A 16,578-nucleotide genomic window follows, 5' to 3' on the forward strand; every position below is an offset into this window, starting at 1 on the left:
GACAGGTGTTGTAAAAGCAAAACAAAATCCCAGGAGGTGCAAACAACTTGGTTGGGAAGATATGAGGGACATGGCACGGATGCATTCAAAAAAAAGAAAAGAAAAAACAAAATCTCAGCCAAAGTCAAAGCCATGAAAAGGCATGGCATGCAAACAACTGCAGGGACACGCACAACATACACCAAGCCTTGCCAGAACTGATCCCTGCTGAAGGCCAAAACAAATAAGAGTGGCTTACACACACTCTGGAATGGAGATATGATAAAAGGAAACAAAATTTAAAAAAAAAAAAAAAGAAAAATGGAAAATTTGGTGACTACAAGAAAGTGGTCTGGGCAGAAGCCAGGTGCAGTGCAAAGCACCAAAAGAGGCCAAAAATAACCTGAAAGGTGTTGTAAAAGCAAAAAAAAATCCAAGGAGGTGCAAACAACTTGGTTGGGAAGATATGAGGGACATGGCAGGGATGCATTCAAAAAAAAGAAAAGAAAAAAAAAATCTCAGCCAAAGTCAAAGCCATGAAAAGGCATGGCATGCAAACAACTGCAAGGACACGCACAACATACACCAAGCCTTGCCAGAATTGATCCCCGCTGAAGGCCAAAACAAATAAGAAGGGCTTACACACACTCTGGAATGGAGATATGATCAAAGGAAACAAAATTGGAAAAAAAAAAAAAGAAAAATGGAAAATTTGGTGACTACAAGAAAGTGGTCAGGGCAGAAGCCAGGTGCAGTGCAAAGCACCAAAAGAGGCCAAAAGGATGCTGACAGGTGTTGTAAAAGCAAAACAAAATCCAAGGAGGCAGACACAACTTGGTGGGGAAGATATGAGGGACATGGCACGGATGCATTAAAAAAAAAAAAAAAAAAAAAAAAAAATCTCAGCCAGAGCCAAAGCCATGAAAAGGCATGACAGCCCAACAAGCGCAGGGACTTGCCCCAAAGCTTGTCCAATTGATCCCCATTAAAATCGCAAGATTTGGTTTCCCTTCCCGAAAGGAAATTTCATTTCCTTTCGGGAAGGGAAAACAAATCTTGCGACCCTGCAAAGAAAGGCTTACAAACACTCTGGAAAGGAGACATGATCAAAAGAAATGCAATTGCAAAAAACCCCCAAAAAAGGGAAAATTGGGAAATTTGGTGACTACAAGAAAGTGGTCTGGGCAGAAGCCAGGTGCAGTGCAAAGCACCAAAAGAGGCCAAAAGGATGCTGACAGGTGTTGTAAAAGCAAAACAAAATCCAAGGAGGCAGACACAACTTGGTGGGGAAGATATGAGGGACATGGCACGGATGCATTAAAAAAAAAAAAAAAAAAAAAATCTCAGCCAGAGCCAAAGCCATGAAAAGGCATGACAGCCCAACAAGTGCAGGGACTTGCCCCAAAGCTTGTCCAATTGATCCCCATTAAAATCGCAAGATTTGGTTTCCCTTCCCGAAAGGAAATTTCATTTCCTTTCGGGAAGGGAAACCAAATCTTGCGACCCTGCAAAGAAAGGCTTACAAACACTCTGGAAAGGAGACATGATCAAAAGAAATGCAATTGCAAAAAACCCCAAAAAAGGGAAAATTGGGAAATTTGGTGACTACAAGAAAGTGGTCTGGGCAGAAGCCAGGTGAAGTGCAAAGCACCAAAAGAGGCCAAAAATAACCTGAGAGGAGTTGTAAAAAAAGGGCAAAAATCAAGGAGGCAGACACAACTTGGTGGGGAAGATATGAGCAACATTGCATGGATACTTAAAAAAAGAAAAAAAAAAATCTCGGCCAAAGTCAAAGCCATGAAAAGGCATGGCATGCAAACAACTGCAAGGACACGCACAACATACAGCAAGCCTTGCCAGAATTGATCCCCGCTGAAGGCCAAAACAAATAAGAAGGGCTTACACACACTCTGGAATGGAGATATGATCAAAGGAAACAAAATTGAAAAAAAAAAAAAGAAAAATGGAAAATTTGGTGACTACAAGAAAGTGGTCTGGGCAGAAGCCAGGTGCAGTGCAAAGCACCAAAAGAGGCCAAAAGGATGCTGACAGGTGTTGCAAAAGCAAAACAAAATCCAAGGAGGCAGACACAACTTGGTGGGGAAGATATGAGGGACATGGCACGGAGGCATTCAAAAAAAAAAAAAAAAAAAAAAAAATCTCAGCCAGAGCCAAAGCCATGAAAAGGCATGACAGCCCAACAAGTGCAGGGACTTGCCCCAAAGCTTGTCCAATTGATCCCCATTAAAATCGCAAGATTTGGTTTCCCTTCCCGAAAGGAAATTTCATTTCCTTTCGGGAAGGGAAAGCAAATCTTGCGACCCTGCAAAGAAAGGCTTACAAACACTCTGGAAAGGAGACATGATCAAAAGAAATGCAATTGCAAAAAACCCCCAAAAAAGGGAAAATTGGGAAATTTGGTGACTACAAGAAAGTGGTCTGGGCAGAAGCCAGGTGCAGTGCAAAGCACCAAAAGAGGCCAAAAGGATGCTGACAGGTGTTGTAAAAGCAAAACAAAATCCCAGGAGGTGCAAAAAACTTGGTTGGGAAGATATGAGGGACATGGCAAGGATGCATTCAAAAAAAAGAAAAGAAAAAAAAAAATCTCAGCCAAAGTCAAAGCCATGAAAAGGCATGGCATGCAAACAACTGCAGGGACACGCACAACATACACCAAGCCTTGCCAGAATTGCTCCCTGCTGAAGGCCAAAACAAATAAGAGCGGCTTACACACACTCTGGAATGGAGATATGATCAAAGGAAACAAAATTGAAAAAAAAAAAAAAGAAAAATGGAAAACTTGGTGACTACAAGAAAGTGGTCTGGGCAGAAGCCAGGTGCAGTGCAAAGCACCAAAAGAGGCCAGAAATAACCTGACAGGTGTTGTAAAAGCAAAACAAAATCCAAGGAGGTGCAAACAACTTGGTTGGGAAGATATGAGGGACATGGCAGGGATGCATTCAAAAAAAAGAAAAGAAATAAAAAATCTCAGCCAAAGTCAAAGCCATGAAAAGGCATGGCATGCAAACAACTGCAGGGACACGCACAACATACACCAAGCCTTGCCAGAATTGATCCCCGCTGAAGGCCAAAACAAATAAGAAGGGCTTACACACACTCTGGAATGGAGATATGATCAAAGGAAACAAAATTGAAAAAAAAAAAAAAGAAAAATGGAAAATTTGGTGACTACAAGAAAGTGGTCTGGGCAGAAGCCAGGTGCAGTGCAAAGCACCAAAAGAGGCCAAAAGGATGCTGACAGGTGTTGCAAAAGCAAAACAAAATCCAAGGAGGCAGACACAACTTGGTGGGGAAGATATGAGGGACATGGCACGGATGCATTCAAAAAAAAAAAAAAAAAAAAAAAAATCTCAGCCAGAGCCAAAGCCATGAAAAGGCATGACAGCCCAACAAGTGCAGGGACTTGCCCCAAAGCTTGTCCAATTGATCCCCATTAAAATCGCAAGATTTGGTTTCCCTTCCCGAAAGGAAATTTCATTTCCTTTCGGGAAGGGAAACCAAATCTTGCGACCCTGCAAAGAAAGGCTTACAAACACTCTGGAAAGGAGACATGATCAAAAGAAATGCAATTGCAAAAAACCCCCAAAAAAGGGAAAATTGGGAAATTTGGTGACTACAAGAAAGTGGTCTGGGCAGAAGCCAGGTGAAGTGCAAAGCACCAAAAGAGGCCAAAAATAACCTGAGAGGAGTTGTAAAAAAAGGGCAAAAATCAAGGAGGCAGACACAACTTGGTGGGGAAGATATGAGCAACATTGCATGGATACTTAAAAAAAGAAAAAAAAAAATCTCGGCCAAAGTCAAAGCCATGGAAAGGCATGGCATGCAAACAACTGCAATGACACGCACAACATACAGCAAGCCTTGCCACAACTGATCCCTGCTGAAGGCCAAAACAAATAAGAAGGGCTTACACACACTCTGGAATGGAGATATGATCAAAGGAAACAAAACTGAAAAAAAAAAAAAAGAAAAATGGAAAATTTGGTGACTACAAGAAAGTGGTCTGGGCAGAAGCCAGGTGCAGTGCAAAGCACCAAAAGAGGCCAAAAGGATGCTGACAGGTGTTGCAAAAGCAAAACAAAATCCAAGGAGGCAGACACAACTTGGTGGGGAAGATATGAGGGACATGGCACGGATGCATTCAAAAAAAGAAAAAAAAAAAAAAAAATCTCAGCCAGAGCCAAAGCCATGAAAAGGCATGACAGCCCAACAAGTGCAGGGACTTGCCCCAAAGCTTGTCCAATTGATCGCCATTAAAATCGCAAGATTTGCTTTCCCTTCCCGAAAGGAAATTTCATTTCCTTTCGGGAAGGGAAAGCAAATCTTGCGACCCTGCAAAGAAAGGCTTACAAACACTCTGGAAAGGAGACATGATCAAAAGAAATGCAATTGCAAAAAACCCCCAAAAAAGGGAAAATTGGGAAATTTGGTGACTACAAGAAAGTGGTCTGGGCAGAAGCCAGGTGCAGTGCAAAGCACCAAAAGAGGCCAAAAGGATGCTGACAGGTGTTGTAAAAGCAAAACAAAATCCCAGGAGGTGCAAACAACTTGGTTGGGAAGATATGAGGGACATGGCACGGATGCATTCAAAAAAAAGAAAAGAAAAAAAAAAATCTCAGCCAAAGTCAAAGCCATGAAAAGGCATGGCATGCAAACAACTGCAAGGACACGCACAACATACAGCAAGCCTTGCCAGAATTGATCCCCGCTGAAGGCCAAAACAAATAAGAAGGGCTTACACACACTCTGGAATGGAGATATGATCAAAGGAAACAAAATTGAAAAAAAAAAAAAAGAAAAATGGAAAATTTGGTGACTACAAGAAAGTGGTCTGGGCAGAAGCCAGGTGCAGTGCAAAGCACCAAAAGAGGCCAAAAGGATGCTGACAGGTGTTGTAAAAGCAAAACAAAATCCAAGAAGGCAGACACAACTTGGTGGGGAAGATATGAGGGACATGGCACGGATGCATTAAAAAAAAAAAAAAAAAAAAAAAAAAATCTCAGCCAGAGCCAAAGCCATGAAAAGGCATGACAGCCCAACAAGCGCAGGGACTTGCCCCAAAGCTTGTCCAATTGAACCCCATTAAAATCGCAAGATTTGGTTTCCCTTCCCGAAAGGAAATTTCATTTCCTTTCGGGAAGGGAAAGCAAATCTTGCGACCCTGCAAAGAAAGGCTTACAAACACTCTGGAAAGGAGACATGATCAAAAGAAATGCAATTGCAAAAAACCCCCAAAAAAGGGAAAATTGGGAAATTTGCTGACTACAAGAAAGTGGTCTGGGCAGAAGCCAGGTGCAGTGCAAAGCACCAAAAGAGGCCAAAAGGATGCTGACAGGTGTTGTAAAAGCAAAACAAAATCCCAGGAGGTGCAAACAACTTGGTTGGGAAGATATGAGGGACATGGCAAGGATGCATTCAAAAAAAAGAAAAGAAAAAAAAAAATCTCAGCCAAAGTCAAAGCCATGAAAAGGCATGGCATGCAAACAACTGCAGGGACACGCACAACATACAGCAAGCCTTGCCAGAATTGCTCCCTGCTGAAGGCCAAAACAAATAAGAGCGGCTTACACACATTCTGGAATGGAGATATGATCAAAGGAAACAAAATTGGAAAAAAAAAAAAAAGAAAAATGGAAAATTTGGTGACTACAAGAAAGTGGTCTGGGCAGAAGCCAGGTGCAGTGCAAAGCACCAAAAGAGGGCAAAAGGATGCTGACAGGTGTTGTAAAAGCAAAACAAAATCCAAGGAGGCAGACACAACTTGGTGGGGAAGATATGAGGGACATGGCACGGATGCATTCAAAAAAAAAAAAAAAAAAAAAAAATCTCAGCCAGAGCCAAAGCCATGAAAAGGCATGACAGCCCAACAAGTGCAGGGACTTGCACCAAAGCTTGTCCAATTGATCGCCATTAAAATCGCAAGATTTGGTTTCCCTTCCCGAAAGGAAATTTCATTTCCTTTCGGGAAGGGAAACCAAATCTTGCGACCCTGCAAAGAAAGGCTTACAAACACTCTGGAAAGGAGACATGATCAAAAGAAATGCAATTGCAAAAAACCCCCAAAAAAGGGAAAATTGGGAAATTCGGTGACTACAAGAAAGTGGTCTGGGCAGAAGCCAGGTGCAGTGCAAAGCACCAAAAGAGGCCAAAAGGATGCTGACAGGTGTTGTAAAAGCAAAACAAAATCCCAGGAGGTGCAAACAACTTGGTTGGGAAGATATGAGGGACATGGCACGGATGCATTCAAAAAAAAGAAAAGAAAAAAAAAAATCTCAGCTAAAGTCAAAGCCATGAAAAGGCATGGCATGCAAACAACTGCAGGGACACGCACAACATACACCAAGCCTTGCCAGAATTGCTCCTTTCTGAAGGCCAAAACAAATAAGAAGGGCTTACACACACTCTGGAATGGAGATATGATCAAAGGAAACAAAATTGAAAAAAAAAAAAAAGGAAAATGGAAAATTTGGTGACTACAAGAAAGTGGTCTGGGCAGAAGCCAGGTGCAGTGCAAAGCACCAAAAGAGGCCAAAAGGATGCTGACAGGTGTTGTAAAAGCAAAACAAAATCCAAGGAGGCAGACACAACTTGGTGGGGAAGATATGAGGGACATGGCACGGATGCATTCAAAAAAAAAAAAAAAAAAAAAAAATCTCAGCCAGAGCCAAAGCCATGAAAAGGCATGACAGCCCAACAAGTGCAGGGACTTGCCCCAAAGCTTGTCCAATTGATCCCCATTAAAATCGCAAGATTTGGTTTCCCTTCCCGAAAGGAAATTTCATTTCCTTTCGGGAAGGGAAACCAAATCTTGCGACCCTGCAAAGAAAGGCTTACAAACACTCTGGAAAGGAGACATGATCAAAAGAAATGCAATTGCAAAAAACCCCCAAAAAAGGGAAAATTGGGAAATTTGGTGACTACAAGAAAGTGGTCTGGGCAGAAGCCAGGTGCAGTGCAAAGCACCAAAAGAGGCCAAAAATAACCTGAGAGGTGTTGTAAAAAAAGGGCAAAAATCAAGGAGGCAGACACAACTTGGTTGGGAAGATATGAGCAACATTGCATGGATACTTAAAAAAAAAAAAAAAAAAAAAATCTCAGCCAAAGTCAAAGCCATGAAAAGGCATGGCATGCAAACAACTGCAGGGACACGCACAACATACAGCAAGCCTTGCCAGAATTGCTCCCTGCTGAAGGCCAAAACAAATAAGAGCGGCTTACACACACTCTGGAATGGAGATATGATAAAAGGAAACAAAATTGAAAAAAAAAAAAAAAGAAAAATGGAAAATTTGGTGACTACAAGAAAGTGGTCAGGGCAGAAGCCAGGTGCAGTGCAAAGCACAAAAAGAGGCCAAAAGGATGCTGACAGGTGTTGTAAAAGCAAAACAAAATCCCAGGAGGTGCAAACAACTTGGTTGGGAAGATATGAGGGACATGGCAGGGATGCATTCAAAAAAAAGAAAAGAAAAAAAAAATCTCAGCCAAAGTCAAAGCCATGAAAAGGCATGGCATGCAAACAACTGCGGGGACACGCACAACATACAGCAAGCCTTGCCAGAATTGCTCCCTGCTGAAGGCCAAAACAAATAAGAAGGGCTTACACACACTCTGGAATGGAGATATGATCAAAGGAAACAAAATTGGAAAAAAAAAAAAAGAAAAATGGAAAATTTGGTGACTACAAGAAAGTGGTCTGGGCAGAAGCCAGGTGCAGTGCAAAGCACCAAAAGAGGCCAAAAGGATGCTGACAGGTGTTGTAAAAGCAAAACAAAATCCAAGGAGGCAGACACAACTTGGTGGGGAAGATATGAGGGACATGGCACGGATGCATTAAAAAAAAAAAAAAAAAAAAAAAAAATCTCAGCCAGAGCCAAAGCCATGAAAAGGCATGACAGCCCAACAAATGCAGGGACTTGCCCCAAAGCTTGTCCAATTGATCCCCATTAAAATCGCAAGATTTGCTTTCCCTTCCCGAAAGGAAATTTCATTTCCTTTCGGGAAGGGAAAGCAAATCTTGCGACCCTGCAAAGAAAGGCTTACAAACACTCTGGAAAGGAGACATGATCAAAAGAAATGCAATTGCAAAAAAACCCCAAAAAGGGGAAAATTGGGAAATTTGGTGACTACAAGAAAGTGGTCTGGGCAGAAGCCAGGTGCAGTGCAAAGCACCAAAAGAGGCCAAAAATAACCTGACAGGTGTTGTAAAAAAAGGGCAAAAATCAAGGAGGCAGACACAACTTGGTGGGGAAGATATGAGCAACATTGCATGGATACTTAAAAAAAGAAAAAAAAAAAATCTCAGCCAAAGTCAAAGCCATGAAAAGGCATGGCATGCAAACAACTGCAGGGACACGCACAACATACAGCAAGCCTTGCCAGAACTGATCCCTGCTGAAGGCCAAAACAAATAAGAAGGGCTTACACACACTCTGGAATGGAGATATGATCAAAGGAAACAAAATTGAAAAAAAAAAAAAAGAGAAATGGAAAATTTGGTGACTACAAGAAAGTGGTCTGGGCAGAAGCCAGGTGCAGTGCAAAGCACCAAAAGAGGCCAAAAGGATGCTGACAGGTGTTGTAAAAGCAAAACAAAATCCCAGGAGGTGCAAACAACTTGGTTGGGAAGATATGAGGGACATGGCAGGGATGCATTCAAAAAAAAGAAAAGAAAAAAAAAATCTCAGCCAAAGTCAAAGCCATGAAAAGGCATGGCATGCAAACAACTGCGGGGACACGCACAACATACAGCAAGCCTTGCCAGAATTGCTCCCTGCTGAAGGCCAAAACAAATAAGAAGGGCTTACACACACTCTGGAATGGAGATATGATCAAAGGAAACAAAATTGGAAAAAAAAAAAAAGAAAAATGGAAAATTTGGTGACTACAAGAAAGTGGTCTGGGCAGAAGCCAGGTGCAGTGCAAAGCACCAAAAGAGGCCAAAAGGATGCTGACAGGTGTTGTAAAAGCAAAACAAAATCCAAGGAGGCAGACACAACTTGGTGGGGAAGATATGAGGGACATGGCACGGATGCATTAAAAAAAAAAAAAAAAAAAAAAAAAATCTCAGCCAGAGCCAAAGCCATGAAAAGGCATGACAGCCCAACAAATGCAGGGACTTGCCCCAAAGCTTGTCCAATTGATCCCCATTAAAATCGCAAGATTTGCTTTCCCTTCCCGAAAGGAAATTTCATTTCCTTTCGGGAAGGGAAACCAAATCTTGCGACCCTGCAAAGAAAGGCTTACAAACACTCTGGAAAGGAGACATGATCAAAAGAAATGCAATTGCAAAAAAACCCCAAAAAGGGGAAAATTGGGAAATTTGGTGACTACAAGAAAGTGGTCTGGGCAGAAGCCAGGTGCAGTGCAAAGCACCAAAAGAGGCCAAAAATAACCTGACAGGTGTTGTAAAAAAAGGGCAAAAATCAAGGAGGCAGACACAACTTGGTGGGGAAGATATGAGCAACATTGCATGGATACTTAAAAAAAGAAAAAAAAAAAATCTCAGCCAAAGTCAAAGCCATGAAAAGGCATGGCATGCAAACAACTGCAGGGACACGCACAACATACAGCAAGCCTTGCCAGAACTGATCCCTGCTGAAGGCCACAACAAATAAGAAGAGCTTACACACACTCTGGAATGGAGATATGATCAAAGGAAACAAAATTGAAAAAAAAAAAAAAGAGAAATGGAAAATTTGGTGACTACAAGAAAGTGGTCTGGGCAGAAGCCAGGTGCAGTGCAAAGCACCAAAAGAGGCCAAAAGGATGCTGACAGGTGTTGTAAAAGCAAAACAAAATCCCAGGACGTGCAAACAACTTGGTTGGGAAGATATGAGGGACATGGCACGGATGCATTCAAAAAAAAGAAAAGAAAAAACAAAATCTCAGCCAAAGTCAAAGCCATGAAAAGGCATGGCATGCAAACAACTGCAAGGACACGCACAACATACACAACATACACCAAGCCTTGCCAGAATTGATCCGTGCTGAAGGCCAAAACAAATAAGAAGGGCTTACACACACTCTGGAATGGAGATATGATCAAAGGAAACAAAATTGAAAAAAAAAAAAAAGAAAAATGGAAAATTTGGTGACTACAAGAAAGTGGTCTGGGCAGAAGCCAGGTGCAGTGCAAAGCACCAAAAGAGGCCAAAAGGATTCTGACAGGTGTTGTAAAAGCAAAACAAAATCCAAGGAGGCAGACACAACTTGTTGGGGAAGATATGAGGGACATGGCAAGGATGCATTAAAAAAAAAAAAAAAAAAAAAAAAAAATCTCAGCCAGAGCCAAAGCCATGAAAAGGCATGACAGCCCAACAAGTGCAGGGACTTGCCCCAAAGCTTGTCCAATTGATCCCCATTAAAATCGCAAGATTTGCTTTCCCTTCCCGAAAGGAAATTTCATTTCCTTTCGGGAAGGGAAAGCAAATCTTGCGACCCTGCAAAGAAAGGCTTACAAACACTCTGGAAAGGAGACATGATCAAAAGAAATGCAATTGCAAAAAACCCCCAAAAAAGGGAAAATTGGGAAATTTGGTGACTACAAGAAAGTGGTCTGGGCAGAAGCCAGGTGCAGTGCAAAGCACCAAAAGAGGCCAAAAGGATGCTGACAGGTGTTGTAAAAGCAAAACAAAATCCCAGGAGGTGCAAACAACTTGGTTGGGAAGATATGAGGGACATGGCACGGATGCATTCAAAAAAAAGAAAAGAAAAAAAAAAATCTCAGCCAAAGTCAAAGCCATGAAAAGGCATGGCATGCAAACAACTGCAAGGACACGCACAACATACAGCAAGCCTTGCCAGAATTGATCCCCGCTGAAGGCCAAAACAAATAAGAAGGGCTTACACACACTCTGGAATGGAGATATGATCAAAGGAAACAAAATTGAAAAAAAAAAAAAAGAGAAATGGAAAATTTGGTGACTACAAGAAAGTGGTCTGGGCAGAAGCCAGGTGCAGTGCAAAGCACCAAAAGAGGCCAAAAGGATGCTGACAGGTGTTGTAAAAGCAAAACAAAATCCCAGGACGTGCAAACAACTTGGTTGGGAAGATATGAGGGACATGGCACGGATGCATTCAAAAAAAAGAAAAGAAAAAACAAAATCTCAGCCAAAGTCAAAGCCATGAAAAGGCATGGCATGCAAACAACTGCAAGGACACGCACAACATACACAACATACACCAAGCCTTGCCAGAATTGATCCGTGCTGAAGGCCAAAACAAATAAGAAGGGCTTACACACACTCTGGAATGGAGATATGATCAAAGGAAACAAAATTGAAAAAAAAAAAAAAGAAAAATGGAAAATTTGGTGACTACAAGAAAGTGGTCTGGGCAGAAGCCAGGTGCAGTGCAAAGCACCAAAAGAGGCCAAAAGGATGCTGACAGGTGTTGTAAAAGCAAAACAAAATCCAAGGAGGCAGACACAACTTGTTGGGGAAGATATGAGGGACATGGCAAGGATGCATTAAAAAAAAAAAAAAAAAAAAAAAAAAAATCTCAGCCAGAGCCAAAGCCATGAAAAGGCATGACAGCCCAACAAGTGCAGGGACTTGCCCCAAAGCTTGTCCAATTGATCCCCATTAAAATCGCAAGATTTGGTTTCCCTTCCCGAAAGGAAATTTCATTTCCTTTCGGGAAGGGAAAGCAAATCTTGCGACCCTGCAAAGAAAGGCTTACAAACACTCTGGAAAGGAGACATGATCAAAAGAAATGCAATTGCAAAAAACCCCCAAAAAAGGGAAAATTGGGAAATTTGGTGACTACAAGAAAGTGGTCTGGGCAGAAGCCAGGTGCAGTGCAAAGCACCAAAAGAGGCCAAAAGGATGCTGACAGGTGTTGTAAAAGCAAAACAAAATCCCAGGAGGTGCAAACAACTTGGTTGGGAAGATATGAGGGACATGGCACGGATGCATTCAAAAAAAAGAAAAGAAAAAAAAAAATCTCAGCCAAAGTCAAAGCCATGAAAAGGCATGGCATGCAAACAACTGCAAGGACACGCACAACATACAGCAAGCCTTGCCAGAATTGATCCCCGCTGAAGGCCAAAACAAATAAGAAGGGCTTACACACACTCTGGAATGGAGATATGATCAAAGGAAACAAAATTGAAAAAAAAAAAAAAGAAAAATGGAAAATTTGGTGACTACAAGAAAGTGGTCTGGGCAGAAGCCAGGTGCAGTGCAAAGCACCAAAAGAGGCCAAAAGGATGCTGACAGGTGTTGCAAAAGCAAAACAAAATCCAAGGAGGCAGACACAACTTGGTGGGGAAGATATGAGGGACATGGCACGGAGGCATTCAAAAAAAAAAAAAAAAAAAAAAAATCTCAGCCAGAGCCAAAGCCATGAAAAGGCATGACAGCCCAACAAGTGCAGGGACTTGCCCCAAAGCTTGTCCAATTGATCCCCATTAAAATCGCAAGATTTGGTTTCCCTTCCCGAAAGGAAATTTCATTTCCTTTCGGGAAGGGAAACCAAATCTTGCGACCCTGCAAAGAAAGGCTTACAAACACTCTGGAAAGGAGACATGATCAAAAGAAATGCAATTGCAAAAAACCCCCAAAAAAGGGAAAATTGGGAAATTTGGTGACTACAAGAAAGTGGTCTGGGCAGAAGCCAGGTGCAGTGCAAAGCACCAAAAGAGGCCAAAAATAACCTGAGAGGTGTTGTAAAAAAAGGGCAAAAATCAAGGAGGCAGACACAACTTGGTTGGGAAGATATGAGCAACATTGCCTGGATACTTAAAAAAAAAAAAAAAAAAAAAATCTCAGCCAAAGTCAAAGCCATGAAAAGGCATGGCATGCAAACAACTGCAGGGACACGCACAACATACAGCAAGCCTTGCCAGAATTGCTCCCTGCTGAAGGCCAAAACAAATAAGAGCGGCTTACACACACTCTGGAATGGAGATATGATCAAAGGAAACAAAATTGAAAAAAAAAAAAAAGAAAAATGGAAAATTTGGTGACTACAAGAAAGTGGTCTGGGCAGAAGCCAGGTGCAGTGCAAAGCACCAAAAGAGGCCAAAAGGATGCTGACAGGTGTTGCAAAAGCAAAACAAAATCCAAGGAGGCAGACACAACTTGGTGGGGAAGATATGAGGGACATGGCAAGGATGCATTAAAAAAAAAAAGAAGAAAAAAAAAAAATCTCAGCCAAAGTCAAAGCCATGAATAGGCATGGCATGCAAACAACTGCAAGGACACGCACAACATACACCAAGCCTTGCCAGAATTGCTCCCTGCTGAAGGCCAAAACAAATAAGAAGGGCTTACACACACTCTGGAATGGAGATATGATCAATGGAAACAAAATTGGAAAAAAAAAAAAAGAAAAATGGAAAATTTGGTGACTACAAGAAAGTGGTCAGGGCAGAAGCCAGGTGCAGTGCAAAGCACCAAAAGAGGCCAAAAGGATGCTGACAGGTGTTGTAAAAGCAAAACAAAATCCAAGGAGGCAGACACAACTTGGTGGGGAAGATATGAGGGACATGGCACGGATGCATTAAAAAAAAAAAAAAAAAAAAAAATCTCAGCCAGAGCCAAAGCCATGAAAAGGCATGACAGCCCAACAAGTGCAGGGACTTGCCCCAAAGCTTGTCCAATTGATCCCCATTAAAATCGCAAGATTTGGTTTCCCTTCCCGAAAGGAAATTTCATTTCCTTTCGGGAAGGGAAACCAAATCTTGCGACCCTGCAAAGAAAGGCTTACAAACACTCTGGAAAGGAGACATGATCAAAAGAAATGCAATTCCAAAAAACCCCCAAAAAAGGGAAAATTGGGAAATTTGGTGACTACAAGAAAGTGGTCTGGGCAGAAGCCAGGTGCAGTGCAAAGCACCAAAAGAGGCCAAAAGGATGCTGACAGGTGTTGTAAAAGCAAAACAAAATCCCAGGAGGTGCAAACAACTTGGTTGGGAAGATATGAGGGACATGGCACGGATGCATTCAAAAAAAAGAAAAGAAAAAACAAAATCTCAGCCAAAGTCAAAGCCATGAAAAGGCATGGCATGCAAACAACTGCAGGGACACGCACAACATACACCAAGCCTTGCCAGAACTGATCCCTGCTGAAGGCCAAAACAAATAAGAGTGGCTTACACACACTCTGGAATGGAGATATGATAAAAGGAAACAAAATTTAAAAAAAAAAAAAAAGAAAAATGGAAAATTTGGTGACTACAAGAAAGTGGTCTGGGCAGAAGCCAGGTGCAGTGCAAAGCACCAAAAGAGGCCAAAAATAACCTGAAAGGTGTTGTAAAAGCAAAAAAAAATCCAAGGAGGTGCAAACAACTTGGTTGGGAAGATATGAGGGACATGGCAGGGATGCATTCAAAAAAAAGAAAAGAAAAAAAAAATCTCAGCCAAAGTCAAAGCCATGAAAAGGCATGGCATGCAAACAACTGCAAGGACACGCACAACATACACCAAGCCTTGCCAGAATTGATCCCCGCTGAAGGCCAAAACAAATAAGAAGGGCTTACACACACTCTGGAATGGAGATATGATCAAAGGAAACAAAATTGGAAAAAAAAAAAAAGAAAAATGGAAAATTTGGTGACTACAAGAAAGTGGTCAGGGCAGAAGCCAGGTGCAGTGCAAAGCACCAAAAGAGGCCAAAAGGATGCTGACAGGTGTTGTAAAAGCAAAACAAAATCCAAGGAGGCAGACACAACTTGGTGGGGAAGATATGAGGGACATGGCACGGATGCATTAAAAAAAAAAAAAAAAAAAAAAAAAAATCTCAGCCAGAGCCAAAGCCATGAAAAGGCATGACAGCCCAACAAGCGCAGGGACTTGCCCCAAAGCTTGTCCAATTGATCCCCATTAAAATCGCAAGATTTGGTTTCCCTTCCCGAAAGGAAATTTCATTTCCTTTCGGGAAGGGAAAACAAATCTTGCGACCCTGCAAAGAAAGGCTTACAAACACTCTGGAAAGGAGACATGATCAAAAGAAATGCAATTGCAAAAAACCCCCAAAAAAGGGAAAATTGGGAAATTTGGTGACTACAAGAAAGTGGTCTGGGCAGAAGCCAGGTGCAGTGCAAAGCACCAAAAGAGGCCAAAAGGATGCTGACAGGTGTTGTAAAAGCAAAACAAAATCCAAGGAGGCAGACACAACTTGGTGGGGAAGATATGAGGGACATGGCACGGATGCATTAAAAAAAAAAAAAAAAAAAAAATCTCAGCCAGAGCCAAAGCCATGAAAAGGCATGACAGCCCAACAAGTGCAGGGACTTGCCCCAAAGCTTGTCCAATTGATCCCCATTAAAATCGCAAGATTTGGTTTCCCTTCCCGAAAGGAAATTTCATTTCCTTTCGGGAAGGGAAACCAAATCTTGCGACCCTGCAAAGAAAGGCTTACAAACACTCTGGAAAGGAGACATGATCAAAAGAAATGCAATTGCAAAAAACCCCAAAAAAGGGAAAATTGGGAAATTTGGTGACTACAAGAAAGTGGTCTGGGCAGAAGCCAGGTGAAGTGCAAAGCACCAAAAGAGGCCAAAAATAACCTGAGAGGAGTTGTAAAAAAAGGGCAAAAATCAAGGAGGCAGACACAACTTGGTGGGGAAGATATGAGCAACATTGCATGGATACTTAAAAAAAGAAAAAAAAAAATCTCGGCCAAAGTCAAAGCCATGAAAAGGCATGGCATGCAAACAACTGCAGGGACACGCACAACATACAGCAAGCCTTGCCAGAACTGATCCCTGCTGAAGGCCAAAACAAATAAGAAGGGATTACACACACTCTGGAATGGAGATATGATCAAAGGAAACAAAACTGAAAAAAAAAAATAAGAAAAATGGAAAATTTGGTGACTACAAGAAAGTGTTCTGGGCAGAAGCCAGGTGCAGTGCAAAGCACCAAAAGAGGCCAAAAGGATGCGGACAGGTGTTGTAAAAGCAAAACAAAATCCAAGGAGGCAGACACAACTTGGTGGGGAAGATATGAGGGACATGGCACGGATGCATTCAAAAAAAAAAAAAGAAAAAAAAAATCTCAGCCAGAGCCAAAGCCATGAAAAGGCATGACAGCCCAACAACTGCAGGGACACGCACAACATACACCAAGCCTTGCCAGAATTGCTCCCTGCTGAAGGCCAAAACAAATAAGAAGGGCTTACACACACTCTGGAATGGAGATATGATCAAAGGAAACAAAATTGAAAAAAAAAAAAAGAAAAATGGAAAATTTGGTGACTACAAGAAAGTGGTCTGGGCAGAAGCCAGGTGCAGTGCAAAGCACCAAAAGAGGCCAAAAGGATGCTGACAGGTGTTGTAAAAGCAAAACAAAATCCAAGGAGGCAGACACAACTTTGTTGGGAAGATATGAGGGACATGGCAAGGATGCATTAAAAAAAAAAAAAAAAGAAAAAAAAAATCTCAGCCAGAGCCAAAGCCATGAAAAGGCATGACAGCCCAACAAGTGCAGGGACTTGCCCCAAAGCTAGTTCAATTGATCCCCATTAAAATCGCAAGATTTGGTATCCCTTCCCGAAAGGAAATTTCATTTCCTTTCGGGAAGGGAAAACAAATCTTGCGACCCTGCAAAGAAAGGCTTACAAACACTCTGGAAA

This window comes from Haemorhous mexicanus, chromosome 3 (assembly GCF_027477595.1).
Source record: "Haemorhous mexicanus isolate bHaeMex1 chromosome 3, bHaeMex1.pri, whole genome shotgun sequence".
Taxonomy (NCBI): domain Eukaryota; kingdom Metazoa; phylum Chordata; class Aves; order Passeriformes; family Fringillidae; genus Haemorhous; species Haemorhous mexicanus.